Here is a 12,849-nt window from a genome sequence, read left to right on the forward strand (position 1 = left end):
ATTCAGGAGTGTGTTCAACTGCATCTAGCATACAGCTGTGGCTGAAAATCCTAGTACACACTGGCTGCAGACTTATGACATATCAGGAAATAAATGTACTGCTTTTATTTCTTTTTTTTTCTTTCTTTCTTTTTTTTCATTATTCTGAGGTAGGGGGTTCAAATATCAGGGCTACCCTTTAGGAGGTGTCAAACAATTTAACCTTGTTAGTGCATAAATTCAATTTCTCCTTCTTGGATACTTCTGAAAGAAAACACAATAATTGTTTTGTATCGTCACAGCAGAACATCATTCACATATTCTGGTTTCTGGTCTCCTGTGGGTACAAAAGATTGCAAACATTATAGAAAATAATTTGAACTTTCTATGAAACTTTATAAAGATTGAACCCCCTTGTAGGTAACAGCAAAAGAAAATATTCTAAATAGTTCTTATTAGTATTAAAAATCAACACTGCACAATCTATGACTGTAATAATTTCAACAGAGATCTGCATTAGAATGCAGGGTGGGGTTCAGTCATTCTATGGTACAAATTGTGTTCAGGTTCAGAACACAGGAAATTTCCCTATACTGGGCTCCTCCTCTTGGCATGGGAATAAAACATCCACCTTATTGCATAGGACGAGGGAGATGGGAGGAGAGACATGTTTTTTTCAAAATGGGGAAACTTCAAACAAACGAAAACTGACACAGTTACAAATATCACTGTGTAAAACTGCACAGTATTTTCAAAGCAAAACAACTACTATCTTTCAATGCAACTATTTTTCTGATGAAGCTAACATAACACAGGTTTTGTTTTTGCGTATTTTAAATAAAAATTATTCTAATTCAAAACAGCAAAGAATTCTCCAAATTTAAACACGCACACATTGTGTACTATTATCGGAGATTCGGTTCACACTACATGCCAACAATGTAAAGGGGGGCAATCCCTCTAAAAATATTTTAACATACATTTCCTTTGCAAAATCACTATTTAACACATATTAAAGACCATATTTAAGTATTCATTTCATGTCCTATTAAAGTAATTCTATCGTTTTCAAATAAGCATTGTCTAAGCGATCTGTGTTTCCAAAGCACAAAGTAATTTATTTTAGCAGATGCAAAATTTGTGCATGTCTCGGAGAGTGGACAAAAGCTCTGCAGTTCAATACATAATTATAATACAGTCCAGCCAATACCAAAAAGATACATACATACCGCGCCCGCATACGCTCGCTAAGCTGCGCTCCCACTGGTACCAGCATACAGTACTTCACTCCAGTATACTGTGGTCAGAAAATACTGACTTGGTACCAGTTAGAGCTGATTTATATACACTCAATGTTACAGAGAGAACAATGCAAATGACGTGGCTTGCTTCTATAGGTTCCAGGTTCAGGAGAGGCAAGTGTAAACAGGTCATAGGCTAGTTTAAACAACTCCGTCCAAGGGTGAGGGTCAACATTCCAGATGATTCTCCTGCCCAGAAAACAGTTTAAGCTAGTCGATTTACACATTACAGTCAGTATCACTTTAGACATTTATTTCCCTAACATTGCTAACTAGAGTATGTAATGTACGATCTTTTCGGTGAATGAACCGGACAACTGATGATAAATAGGGGATTAAAATGATACTAAACATGACATGTTTCCTATAACCTGTACCTCAAATTACACTAAAGTGTACATACAATCATAATATATAAACTAATAATAATTTAAATAGTATCTGCTCATAAATCACTGTGGAATAGAGCCAATATAAATATAAAATATATAAATAAATAAATAATAGTGTGAGAGTGTGCGTGCGTATTTAACAGCGTGATTGCGCCATTCCATGTGTAGCATGATTACTTATAAATAACTTATTTGTGACTGGATCACGTAGGAATAATTTATTGTAGAAATGTATTTCAATTAGTGATGCAGGCACCTATATATATCATTGGAAATGTACTGATTTTATTATATTGTGTTGTATTTCTGTATAGAAAATGCATTCATTTCTAATGTATTGAAATGTATTGACTTCTGCGACAGTATATCATGTTTGGGGGTTGCAACTGTCTGGAGACAGGTAATCTCATGTTAATTAGACCTTTTCATCGCTGTGTGACTAAAATGTCTGTTGTGCCTGAAAGACGGGAGGAGGCAATTATACTTGCTGGTAGACTTCCTATGCAAGTGGTCACAGATGAATGTGAATTTTGTAAGCTAAATTGCGTTCAAATACAAGATTAGATAAATGTTATATTATGATGGTAAGCATTCAATAGAAAACCTCAGACGTAGTGAATCCAATAGCAGCAATGTATAAAGGTGTTAAACCTCTCCAGGCTGAGTTATGTGCAGACTGCATGAAGCACCTGGATTGGTTAGAGGGGCAGGAGGCTGGATTACCTCCTGCCAGGGTATCTGTTTAAATCTCGCTAAAAAAGTGCACTGATTGACCATGAATCAGTATTATACCATATGACCTTTTTAGGACTTTCTGAGCTAATAAACATCACTGCTAAAGGAACCTGCTTTGACACCTACTTTCCTGCTATAAATCCTGTAATCTACAGATTAGACTCAATCTAATCCATTATCTGGCTGTTTTGCGGTTGGGACCTAGCATTCCAGTACCAATGTTCTGCCTGCTACCCTGCAGCTCTGGCCTGTGGGATAGGCCAGGGGGAACCATCCACAACAAACCTGATCTGAAGGCAAAAGGTCAGGGGTACCAGCCCAGGTGTATCAGCAAGGGGGTACACTAGAAGTTGCATTTACCTAGAAGGACACAGTTCTAGATGCCTCTAAGGAGCTTAGTGGTGGCAGTAGCAAAAGCCGCTCCTACTGCGGCTAGAGGGCTTATTTGGGAGAAAGAAAAGGGATGGTGGCTAGGCAAACCCAGCTGGTCCCCAGAAACACAATGGACAAGGTGGCATAGGCGGTCCATCCTGTCACACCAGCCATAAGACTACTGTTAGGCCCGTCAGTAAAAGGGGGTCGTGAGAATAATATGTGCCTTAACCCCATTTGCTCCTTTTATTTCAGCTGTGCCCTCTTCCCCTTGGAATGCAAGCTCTCTAATGAGCAGGTTCCTTCATACCCTTTGTTTTCATGTCTGCATTTATTTTGTCTACCTTTTATGTGCCTGTTTATGTATGTCCTGTTTTTCCTACTGTACGGCGCTGTGGAACACTGTGGCGCCTTACAAATCTACGATATTAATAATAATAATAATAACAAATATAAACCTATTGTCAAAATTATTCAGACAGTTATATGATTTGGAAAATGAGGATAATATAACACTTTATATAATTCAAACTGATGTGCCAGAGTACATCTAATGCAATTAGTACTCATATTGGGCACTGACGTTGAATGGAACCTTACATTTCTCACTACAGGCTCCCCTAGTTATGTGCCTTCCTTAATAAGCTAGCTGTCTTAGTTTATAAGTAACGCAGATGGATCAAGACTTATTTTAATATGTCCACCTCACTTCATGGAATGCTTGAATGTAACATTGAAAATTCCATAGCAACAGCTAAAACAAGCCTTCACTTGTTATTGTTTTAAACATTTTATGAGAAAGCTGCACGAGCATATTTTTATAGTTTTCGTTTCCTTCTTTTAAACTAATCTCCAACCCGATTGATGCTTAGGGATAATTGACTGAAGTTTTCAGGTTTAGTAGCCTCTGTGACAGACTTATAAGAGGCTTAGCTAGGGCTGAAATTCAGCAGATTGAGCAACATCTACTAAGTTCCCTGTTCCATTTACTTAAAGTTAAGATGTCCAAATACAGATTGTCGAAATATACTAAATAATAATCTTTGTTTAATGGTATATGACTTGGAAAATACAACTAGTTTCTATAAAGTTATAGAAGATAACATTATCAAAATGAAAGGATGCTGTGTGAATTAAATTACAGAAGTAGCAATGAGGAATGTTTTAGATATGTTGACATATAAAGCTGCTAAGGGCTGTTTACTAACCTATTTGCTTACCCAGCACAGAAGACCCCCCATCCCACATTCTGCTTTAGCTGTGGGCATCCTTTTGTGGGATCGTGGGTCCAGATGGCAATGGTAGAATAATGGTATTATAAGTCCTGTCTATTATCACCATAGGACCACCTCTTTAATTTATTATAACCTTTCCTTTTTCTCCTAAAGTGCTGCTTGTTTGAAACCCATCCATGTCCTACATAAGTCATTGGACCAAGGAATTTATCTACATGTTTGCAAATAGAAAAACAAATCTCTTTCCTACATGAAATGAATCTGGGAGAACCTCCAGAACTGCAAAAATCAGATACTTTTGCAAGTGGAAAAAGACCCCCTACATGTAAACTTGTCATCTCTTGAAACTTATTTTAATATATTGTCCACCAGCACAAGTTATAAACCAGTATGTAGATGTAATACAATGCACAGGGTGTGATGTGGTAAGACAGTGGGGTCAAATGTTTTACAGTCCATATCAGTTTTGACATCCTCCCAATAAACACATTGCTCAATACAGGCTGTGTAGTCTTCTTACTATGCTGTGATACTGTAGATTGCCATTTTATTGTAGTGAAAAACTATTCGCAACTCTTTCTGAAATGCTTTATTAGTTCATCAAGTGCTGACATTGCTTTTTATCACGAAGTAGGTTTAACCACTTTCTACAGTGAGGTGCTGGGGATTAATAAAATAAACTTCCATTGAGGGGTAATAAAGATAGCTCCCAGGCTAGTGCCAATTGCCTTTCCAGTTGACCCTATGCTATGGATGGGGCAAATTACTACTTAGTAGTTCAACAACAACCATAGAGTCACAAGTTACCTTTCTCTGTACTACGCAAATATCATGAGGATTCTGGAAGTCCCTTACTCCCTGTTTTAATGAATTAAGTGGTTTCTTAGTTGTTAGGGGCCATGGTGACCCCTTGACCTCTAAACACTATCTCATCTGCAACAGCTAGAGAGCTAAATTATATTCATGTTTGCAATATTTTATCACTTAAGGGGGGGCAGGTAGGACCTTGAATGTGGCAATGAATAGCACCACTGTGATAATTATAGAAAATGCTTGGAATGCTATACCACATGGTACCAATACATGGTTTGCACTATGTAAGCACCAAAATAAAAAACAGCACACACCTTGCTTGTGTACAATCTTCTAGTGAACTAGTCAACTATACTACTAGTGGACGTATACCATTTTTAAGGACCCAGTTGTTTTTAAAACCCCATCTGTAGGCCCCCAGTTGATTATTTTGTACCAAGCTAAACCTTGATGCCAATCGGTAGCATACTATATTACTATGTTTTAAGCAGTAATGACCTTCACCTTGCAGCACCTGGTTCCTTTCTGTTTTGATGTTGGATTTGCTTGTGACAGCATGAAACACTTGTTATTCTTACATTAAAATGTCTGCTGATATGTTATTGCGGAAATGTGTTTCTTTCTTTGATTAAATGTATTGTTATAAATTAGTACTGAGATTAAGGGTAATGTGCAGCTCTATTAAAGGTGAGAGGGCTGCCCCATTCGGCTCCTGAAGTGTATCAGGTTGACTAATACTTGCTTAAAGCCTACTCGCATTCTCTATGACAATTTGTGGCACTTCACAACTATTAAAACAATTGTGGTTTCATCAGGGCCGGATTTACCGCTAGGCAACCTAGGCACCTGCCTAGGGCCTAGCGGCTCTGGGGGGGGCACAGCTGGGGGGGGACAGGAGTAATTTTAAAAAAAATGGAAAAAAAAAATTCGGCCCCTCCCCCGACTCGCGGCACCCCCCCCGCGACTCGTGCGGGAGGCGGGGGGGGTGCCGCGAGTGGGGGAAGGGGGGGGGGGTGCCGCGAATCGGAGGAGGGGGGGTCGGGTGCCGCGAATCGGGCCCCGGCAGCCTCTTCTCCTCTCAGTGATAGAGAGAGGAGGAGAGGCTGCCGGGACCCGACGAGCGATCACGTGACTCTTTCTCTTTTTTTTTTTTTTTTTACATCTGGACTGACGGAGGAGGAGCAGCGCGCAATAGAAAGGTAAGTAAAACAAGGGACAGAAGTGGTGATGGTGAAGGGGCACAGAAGTGGTGATGGTGAAGGGGCACAGAAGTGGTGATGGTGATGGGCACAGAGGTGGTGAAGGGGCACAGAAGTGGTGATGGTGAAGGGGCACAGAAGTGGTGATGGTGATGGGCACAGAGGTGGTGAAGGGCACAGAGATGGTGATTGGCACAGAAGTGGTGATGGTGATTGGCACAGAAGTGGTGATGGTGAAGGGCACAGAGGTGGTGATGGTGAAGGGCACAGAGATGGTGATTGGCACAGAAGTGGTGATGGTGATTGGCACAGAAGTGATGATGGGCACAGAGGTGGTGATGGTGAAGGGCACAGAGGTGGTGATGGTGAAGGGGCACAGAATTGGTGATGGTGATTGGCACAGAGGTGGTGATGGTGAAGGGCACAGAGGTGGTGATGGTGAAGAGGCACAGAGGTGGTGATGGTGATTGGCACAGAAGTGGTGATGGTGAAGGGCACAGAGGTGGTAATGGGCACAGAGGTGGTAATGGTGATTGGCACAGTGGTGGTGATGGTGATTGGCACAGAGGTGGTGATGGTGATGGGCACAGAGGTGATGGTGAAAGGGCACATGTGATATTGTGAAGGGGCAAAAGTGACAATGAAGGGGCACAGTGTGATGATAGAGGGACAAAAGTGACAAGAGCACATACTTGGATTTATGCGTATTATTTTTGCAAACAACTTAAGTAAGTATTTTTGCCCTGACTTCAATATTTATTATGTTGTTTTGACCCAACTACTTAAAAAAACGGGACTGCTTGGTAATTATTTAGGGGTGCCTTTTTCTGCAGCAGGGTGGCCTTGCTCTTTTCACATGTTAGGTACGCCCCCAAATATGCAAGCCACGCCTTCACCTCCTTTGGCGGCGTGCCGCCGCTGCGCGGCAGCACATGCTTTCATACTTTCATATCTACTTAACTATAGGGGTATATGGTAGGCATGCGGCGGCACATGCTTTCACTTCTACGTAACTATAGGGGTATATGGTAGGCTGCAAAAATATAGTGCTATGGATTGTTGCAGGGAGGGGCCCCAAAAACAGTATCCTGCCTAGGGCCCTATGAGGTCTAAATCCGGCTCTGGGTTTCATTACTTTTACTTCCTTCATTGATGGTTGCAAGATAATCTATAATACTCTCCAGTTTTACTCTATTATCAGTAAGTTATATTTATATTAGTCAGACTTGCAATATTTTGGATATCAAAGCTGTCCTTCTGCTTTTACCTCTCAACTTTAATTCACACACTCACACTCTCACTAAGGGGATTATTTACTAAGCTGCGGGTTTTGAAAAAGTGGAGATGTTGCATATAGCAATCAATTAGATTCTAGCTGTCATTTTGTAGAATGTACTAAGTAAATGATAACTAGAATCTGATTCTCCACTTTTTCCATCCTGCAGCTTAGCAAATATACTCCTAAACCTTTCTGGGTCACTGGCTGGACTTCTATCACACTAGTCGCATACTAGTACCAGAGGCTGTTAAGGTAGAACAGAGAACAGTTTGTTGTGCTCCATCATCAGCTTTCTATATATCTCTATTACTACTGTGGAGTAAGATCAGATTTTACCACTATTCATTTATTTAATATAAGAGGTAGAGAATTTAAACTTATACAAGCCTCGATCGTCCCTTTCAGCTCTATCAATGTTTATTTGGCTTCTATTTACTGACTCATAACACTGTATTGTTTTTCCGTTTTATATCACAGTACGAAAGGGGTACAGGACCTAAACTTAAAGGGCCTGAGTCATCAAAACACGTCTCTGTCGGTTTTGAGCGCATCGTGGGCAAAATCACTCTGCGCATGCCCAAAACAGGAACAAACACCAGTAAACGCAGCCCTGTCCACTCCATCATCGAATGCAAAGGACACTTACTACAGCCTATGATTTTGGGGACTGAACAGTGTGGGGAAGGGGCGTTTTGGCGTAGTCAATGTACAGTAAGTGGCAAACAGCCACAACCGAATCAAGCTTTGGGCATTTCAAAGTTACTTTCTGCCATATCTCTTGCTCCAGCTACAGGGCTAGTCTAAGTCCTGAGTATTAGTGATAACAGTCACATATGCATGCTAGAACATGTGTTTGCAAACAGGAGCAACTGTAAAAAAATATTTTATGTGCATTAGACTTAAAGAACATCCTAATAAATATATTTGATGGTAAAACATTTTTTTTATAAAAACAATTTTTTTTGCTGATTTATTACTAATGCTTATATTATTATTATTGTAACAGGTGACATTAATTAATTTTTTTTTTTTCTGGGCATTCCTTTGCAAATTTATAATCCACATAGGTATTGGACATATCCTGCAGTGTTATTGTCATCAACGCACGTATCTTCAGATCTGTTCTGTTGAATTTGGGCATACGTAGAGCCGATATACGCGTGTTTCTGAACAAACACACATTGCACTCAGAATGTGTACCTTGGTGAATCAGACCCAAGAGTCCATGTACTCTCATCTTAGTTCTTTCAATGTGTTTCTGGTTCTTCCTTTCTACCATCCTTTCTCAAAATACTATGGTAATAATATAATGTAATCTACTTGTCTATACCAAAACTGCACTCTAGTGATCCAGATGAACATTTATGATTCTGATCAAACTTCAAGTCTAAGCTGAATTCCTTCTTAAATCAAGAGCACCGATGCCTGATATTGTCTATGAATGCATATAGTTGTTGTAAGTTCACTGCTACCTCTGTATTTGTTTAATAGTGTTCTTGCCATGAAAAGAGCTGACCTCCTTCTCTATTTTAGCCGAATCTAAGGGACAGCATGGGGAACTTTCTTCTCTGCCACACCCAACCTCCCTACAAATACACCACCAATTGCAAGTCAACACCACTCCTTAGAAACTAACCAGAAATAGCAGACAATGATTGGTCAGAAAGTGACCCTAACACCTTCTGCTGTCATTTTTTAAGAGGTGCAACAGTGAAAGTGTGTATGCAGGAGTTCTGCTATCCTACCCTTACCGTTGCGCTGCTCATACACTTCCTTCAGTCTGAAGATTGCTCTTTTGTTTTTTTTGTTGCTGAAATCCAAGTTTTCCAACACCTAGAATGTTCTTGGAATAGAAAGCACAGTCCTAATGCATTACCTTTAATTGCACTTGTTGTTTTTTCCCAAAATACTTTTTGCAGTATTTTAAGCAAATTTCTTAGAACTTTACAAAATATTCACACATACAAAAGTAATATGAAACAAGCCACAAATAAGGCTAAACTGGGCAGAATGTTAGTCCAAAAAATTAAAAATGTTATTTAATATACAGTGGTGTGTTCTAATATGGAAGCAGGTTAGACTTTGCTACGACATTTTTTGCACAGTACGCTTCTGTGACAGGGTGGACCAGCTATGCCACCCTGTCTGTTGTTGCTGGGAACCGAATGGGCTTACTTTTCCGCCGTTCCCTGTCGTTATACCAATTGCGCCCTCTAATCACAGTAGGAATGCTGCCACCACTGGACTCCTTTACCGGCATCCAGAACCGGGATTCTTCTGGATAACTGACGCTGCAAATGTACCTTGGCTGGTACTCCTGACCTCTTCCTATGAATCAAGGTTGCTGTGGATGGATCCCCCCTGGACTATCACACTGGTCAGAGCTGCTGGATAGCAGGCAGAGTGGTGGTACTGGATGCTGGGTCCAAACCTCAGAAACAACCAGAAACGGATAAGATTTTGGGTCTAAGCTGTAGGTCACAGGATTTTCAGCATAGAAAACGTTTTCAAGCAGGACTTTGAAGCAAGTGATGTTTGATTGCAATCCCACTGATTGAAGGTACCAGTGATCAGGTCAGATGGATCCAGAAGAACCATTTTTCCCTACAAGTCAGTGTTTTTATACAGATTTGGACACAGCCTCAAAGGGTAAGCCAGCCCCTTTGAGGTCTGAGCTATTTTAGAATCAGGATGCAATTTGTTTACACAAATATGGATTTACATGCAATGCAAAACTAACAATATTTACACTTATCTGTGATATTCTAAAATTTGCTGTGATTTCCTGCATCATTTTTTTAGATGCAGGAAATCTAGCAGCAAGTCTCAACCCAACCTTCCTGTGCCTTCAGGTGCTGGACCCCCACACATCAAAAGGTCTAATTAACATGAGATTAACATGGGTCCTTTCTTCAGGCAGCTGCAGAATACACATTCCCAAAAAAGTCACAAAATCCCAAACAAGTCATTTCCCCACATCATGATACACAAAAGACTTACTCCACAAAGGCTTATTGTATCAGATATTTACCTAAGAAATCATGCATTTCCTCTAGCAAGTTTAAAAAAAAGAATTGTTTAAAAAAACGAATTTCTTCCCCTGGTCTCAGAAATAAAGATATCTCTTTTACCAATATACCCAAAATATCAAAAATAAGTACATTTTCAATTATATAAATACGCGCCCTGCACTATTTCATTTAAATTTATACCATAAGTGATCCAGTCACAGCCGCCTCAGATTTTTTTTCCCAACAGCAAACCTAAGCACACTTCTAATTTGCAAAGGGATCTCATTAAAGTTAGAGGTGTCCTGGAAGCGCCATCTCAGTGCACCAGTACAAACCCAAGATGTTTTGGAGTGTGTCTCCAGTGCCATAAATCAGTCGTATACACACCCAACACGTCTCCTCCTTGGGATTGTGGTGCACAGCAGCTATAAGATATAATAAACACAATAATGTATTACACCTGTCAAAGTCGAATAATTGGATGAAAGTATATTGATTAATATTGTTTTACCGTGTGATTGCATTCAGTACACCACATGTCATGATGCAATCGCACTATAAATAACGCACGCATACACTCGCACTTACACATTCACTTATATATAGTTCATAATTATTAAGGTTCTGTATAAGTTATTCTCTTTCCGTTTCTTTAAATATTAAATGAGATGAGCAGGTTTCCAAAATATAATATTTCTACAATTTATTAAAAAGATTTTATACATAGATACAGCCATACTGTACGAAGCAGACATACACCCAGGGTCTCAAATGTCAATTGACACCCAATATTTGATTCACTCCGACATTTATAGAGATGATATTCTTTATTACTTTAAAACACACCTTCCCAGCTTACATCACTGCTGGCACTCTATCATTAAAGTAACATGTTCTATTGGACGGTCATTTCTTTGGCCATATCAGGCGATGATTGTGAAATACAATCACATGACAAATATCTAATCTGTTTTGTTCATGACTTGTGCAATAATGGAACTTTACTAAAAATGTGTCTCTTGTTATGCAATATGTATATTGTGCACCACGTTCTCTTAAAAGTACAGACCCTAATCTTAGATATAAAAGTTAAAAGTTACTTCGACAGTTCCAATCCACATTCATTTATTAGTAAGATGTATTTGATTGTTTATTTATGCATATATAATATTGTAGCAAAGGTATTTATGGTTCAGGTGTTCTAAAGGGTAAAGAGTTTGGTCTCATATTAAAGCTTATTTCCCCAGCATTAACCCGGTGTGGACGGAATAGCGATCACAAGATACAAGCAATATAAGAATAATGCTCAAAAATACTTTTGTGTGGGTCAGTTTGAACTGGTCATTCAGAGTCAAATCATGTGAACAAAGGGGTTGGAGGAAATTTTCCCTCACCCTTTGTAAGGATCAAAAGAACTGACCAATAACTTGCAAGGAACTGGAATATCATTAACCCTGGACCAATGACACCTCACTAAGAGTTATCTGTACAGTATATAAAAGCATGCTGGCTTTTGTTCTAGCTCTCTTTGATTCTGGCAATGTGAGAGCATTCATTGAACCTGGGTGAACCCTATAAGGAAGATGTAATGTATTTTGTGTTGTATACTTTCCTGCTTTAATGTAACATCTTTAATATGTATCATGTATCGGCTATATTGTACTGTATTTTGCTTGTTTACGGAACTGCTAAACCTTTTCTTGCTTTTTGCTAAATAAATTGCTGTCACTCACCGGACCGTGAGTGCCTCTTCACTGGTGCGTGGCTCTCCAGTATTCCTGCCAGCACCTCTCCTGAACCGTGGCCGCCCGCCATCCTGATGGTCTGTGCATGCGCAGTTCCTAAGAACTTTTCTGACCTTTGCTTTTAGTTAATTGGTTGATCAGGCAACGCTCCCTATTTAAAGCACCTGTGTTCATTACCTCGTTGCCTGATCTTGGAGTCTCATTCCCTGTGAGTCTCTGAAGGTGTTCCTGTGTACTTCTCCGTGTCTTCAGCTTCCTGCTGATTCCTGCTCAACTCATTGCCGGTTTCCAGACCGCTTCAAGTCTCCTGTGTTCTACTATGTCTTCAGTTCCCTGCTGATTCCTGCTCTAATCATCTGCGACTTCCAGTCCGCTATTACCTCCAGTGTTCTACTCGTGTTCGCTATCTCCAGTGATTCCTGCATTGCTCAACGTTGTTCTACCCGTGTCAAGTTCTCTGCCCGTGTGCTGACCTGGACCCTGATTACCGTTACCACTCACCTGTGGTTTCTTTACTCGTGCTGGCGTGCAGCCGCTCAGCTGTTCCTGTATCCTCTTGTGGACAGCCTGCTCAACTGAACCGCGGTATGCTTACTTTCTATTGACTGTATTCATTTACTGCACATCCGCTTGGACTGTTCTCCACTTACCCACGGAATCCTCTATCTCCCTGAAACTGTGTTATTACTCCGCATTTCTGCTGGGAAGATTACCTCTTTGTTCAGTCGTGAGATACATATGCTAATTGACCTTCTACTATTAGCCTGGATTCCAGTAGTGAATTCGTC

The sequence above is a fragment of the Mixophyes fleayi genome, chromosome 4 (genome assembly GCF_038048845.1).
Source record: "Mixophyes fleayi isolate aMixFle1 chromosome 4, aMixFle1.hap1, whole genome shotgun sequence".
Classification (NCBI taxonomy): domain Eukaryota; kingdom Metazoa; phylum Chordata; class Amphibia; order Anura; family Limnodynastidae; genus Mixophyes; species Mixophyes fleayi.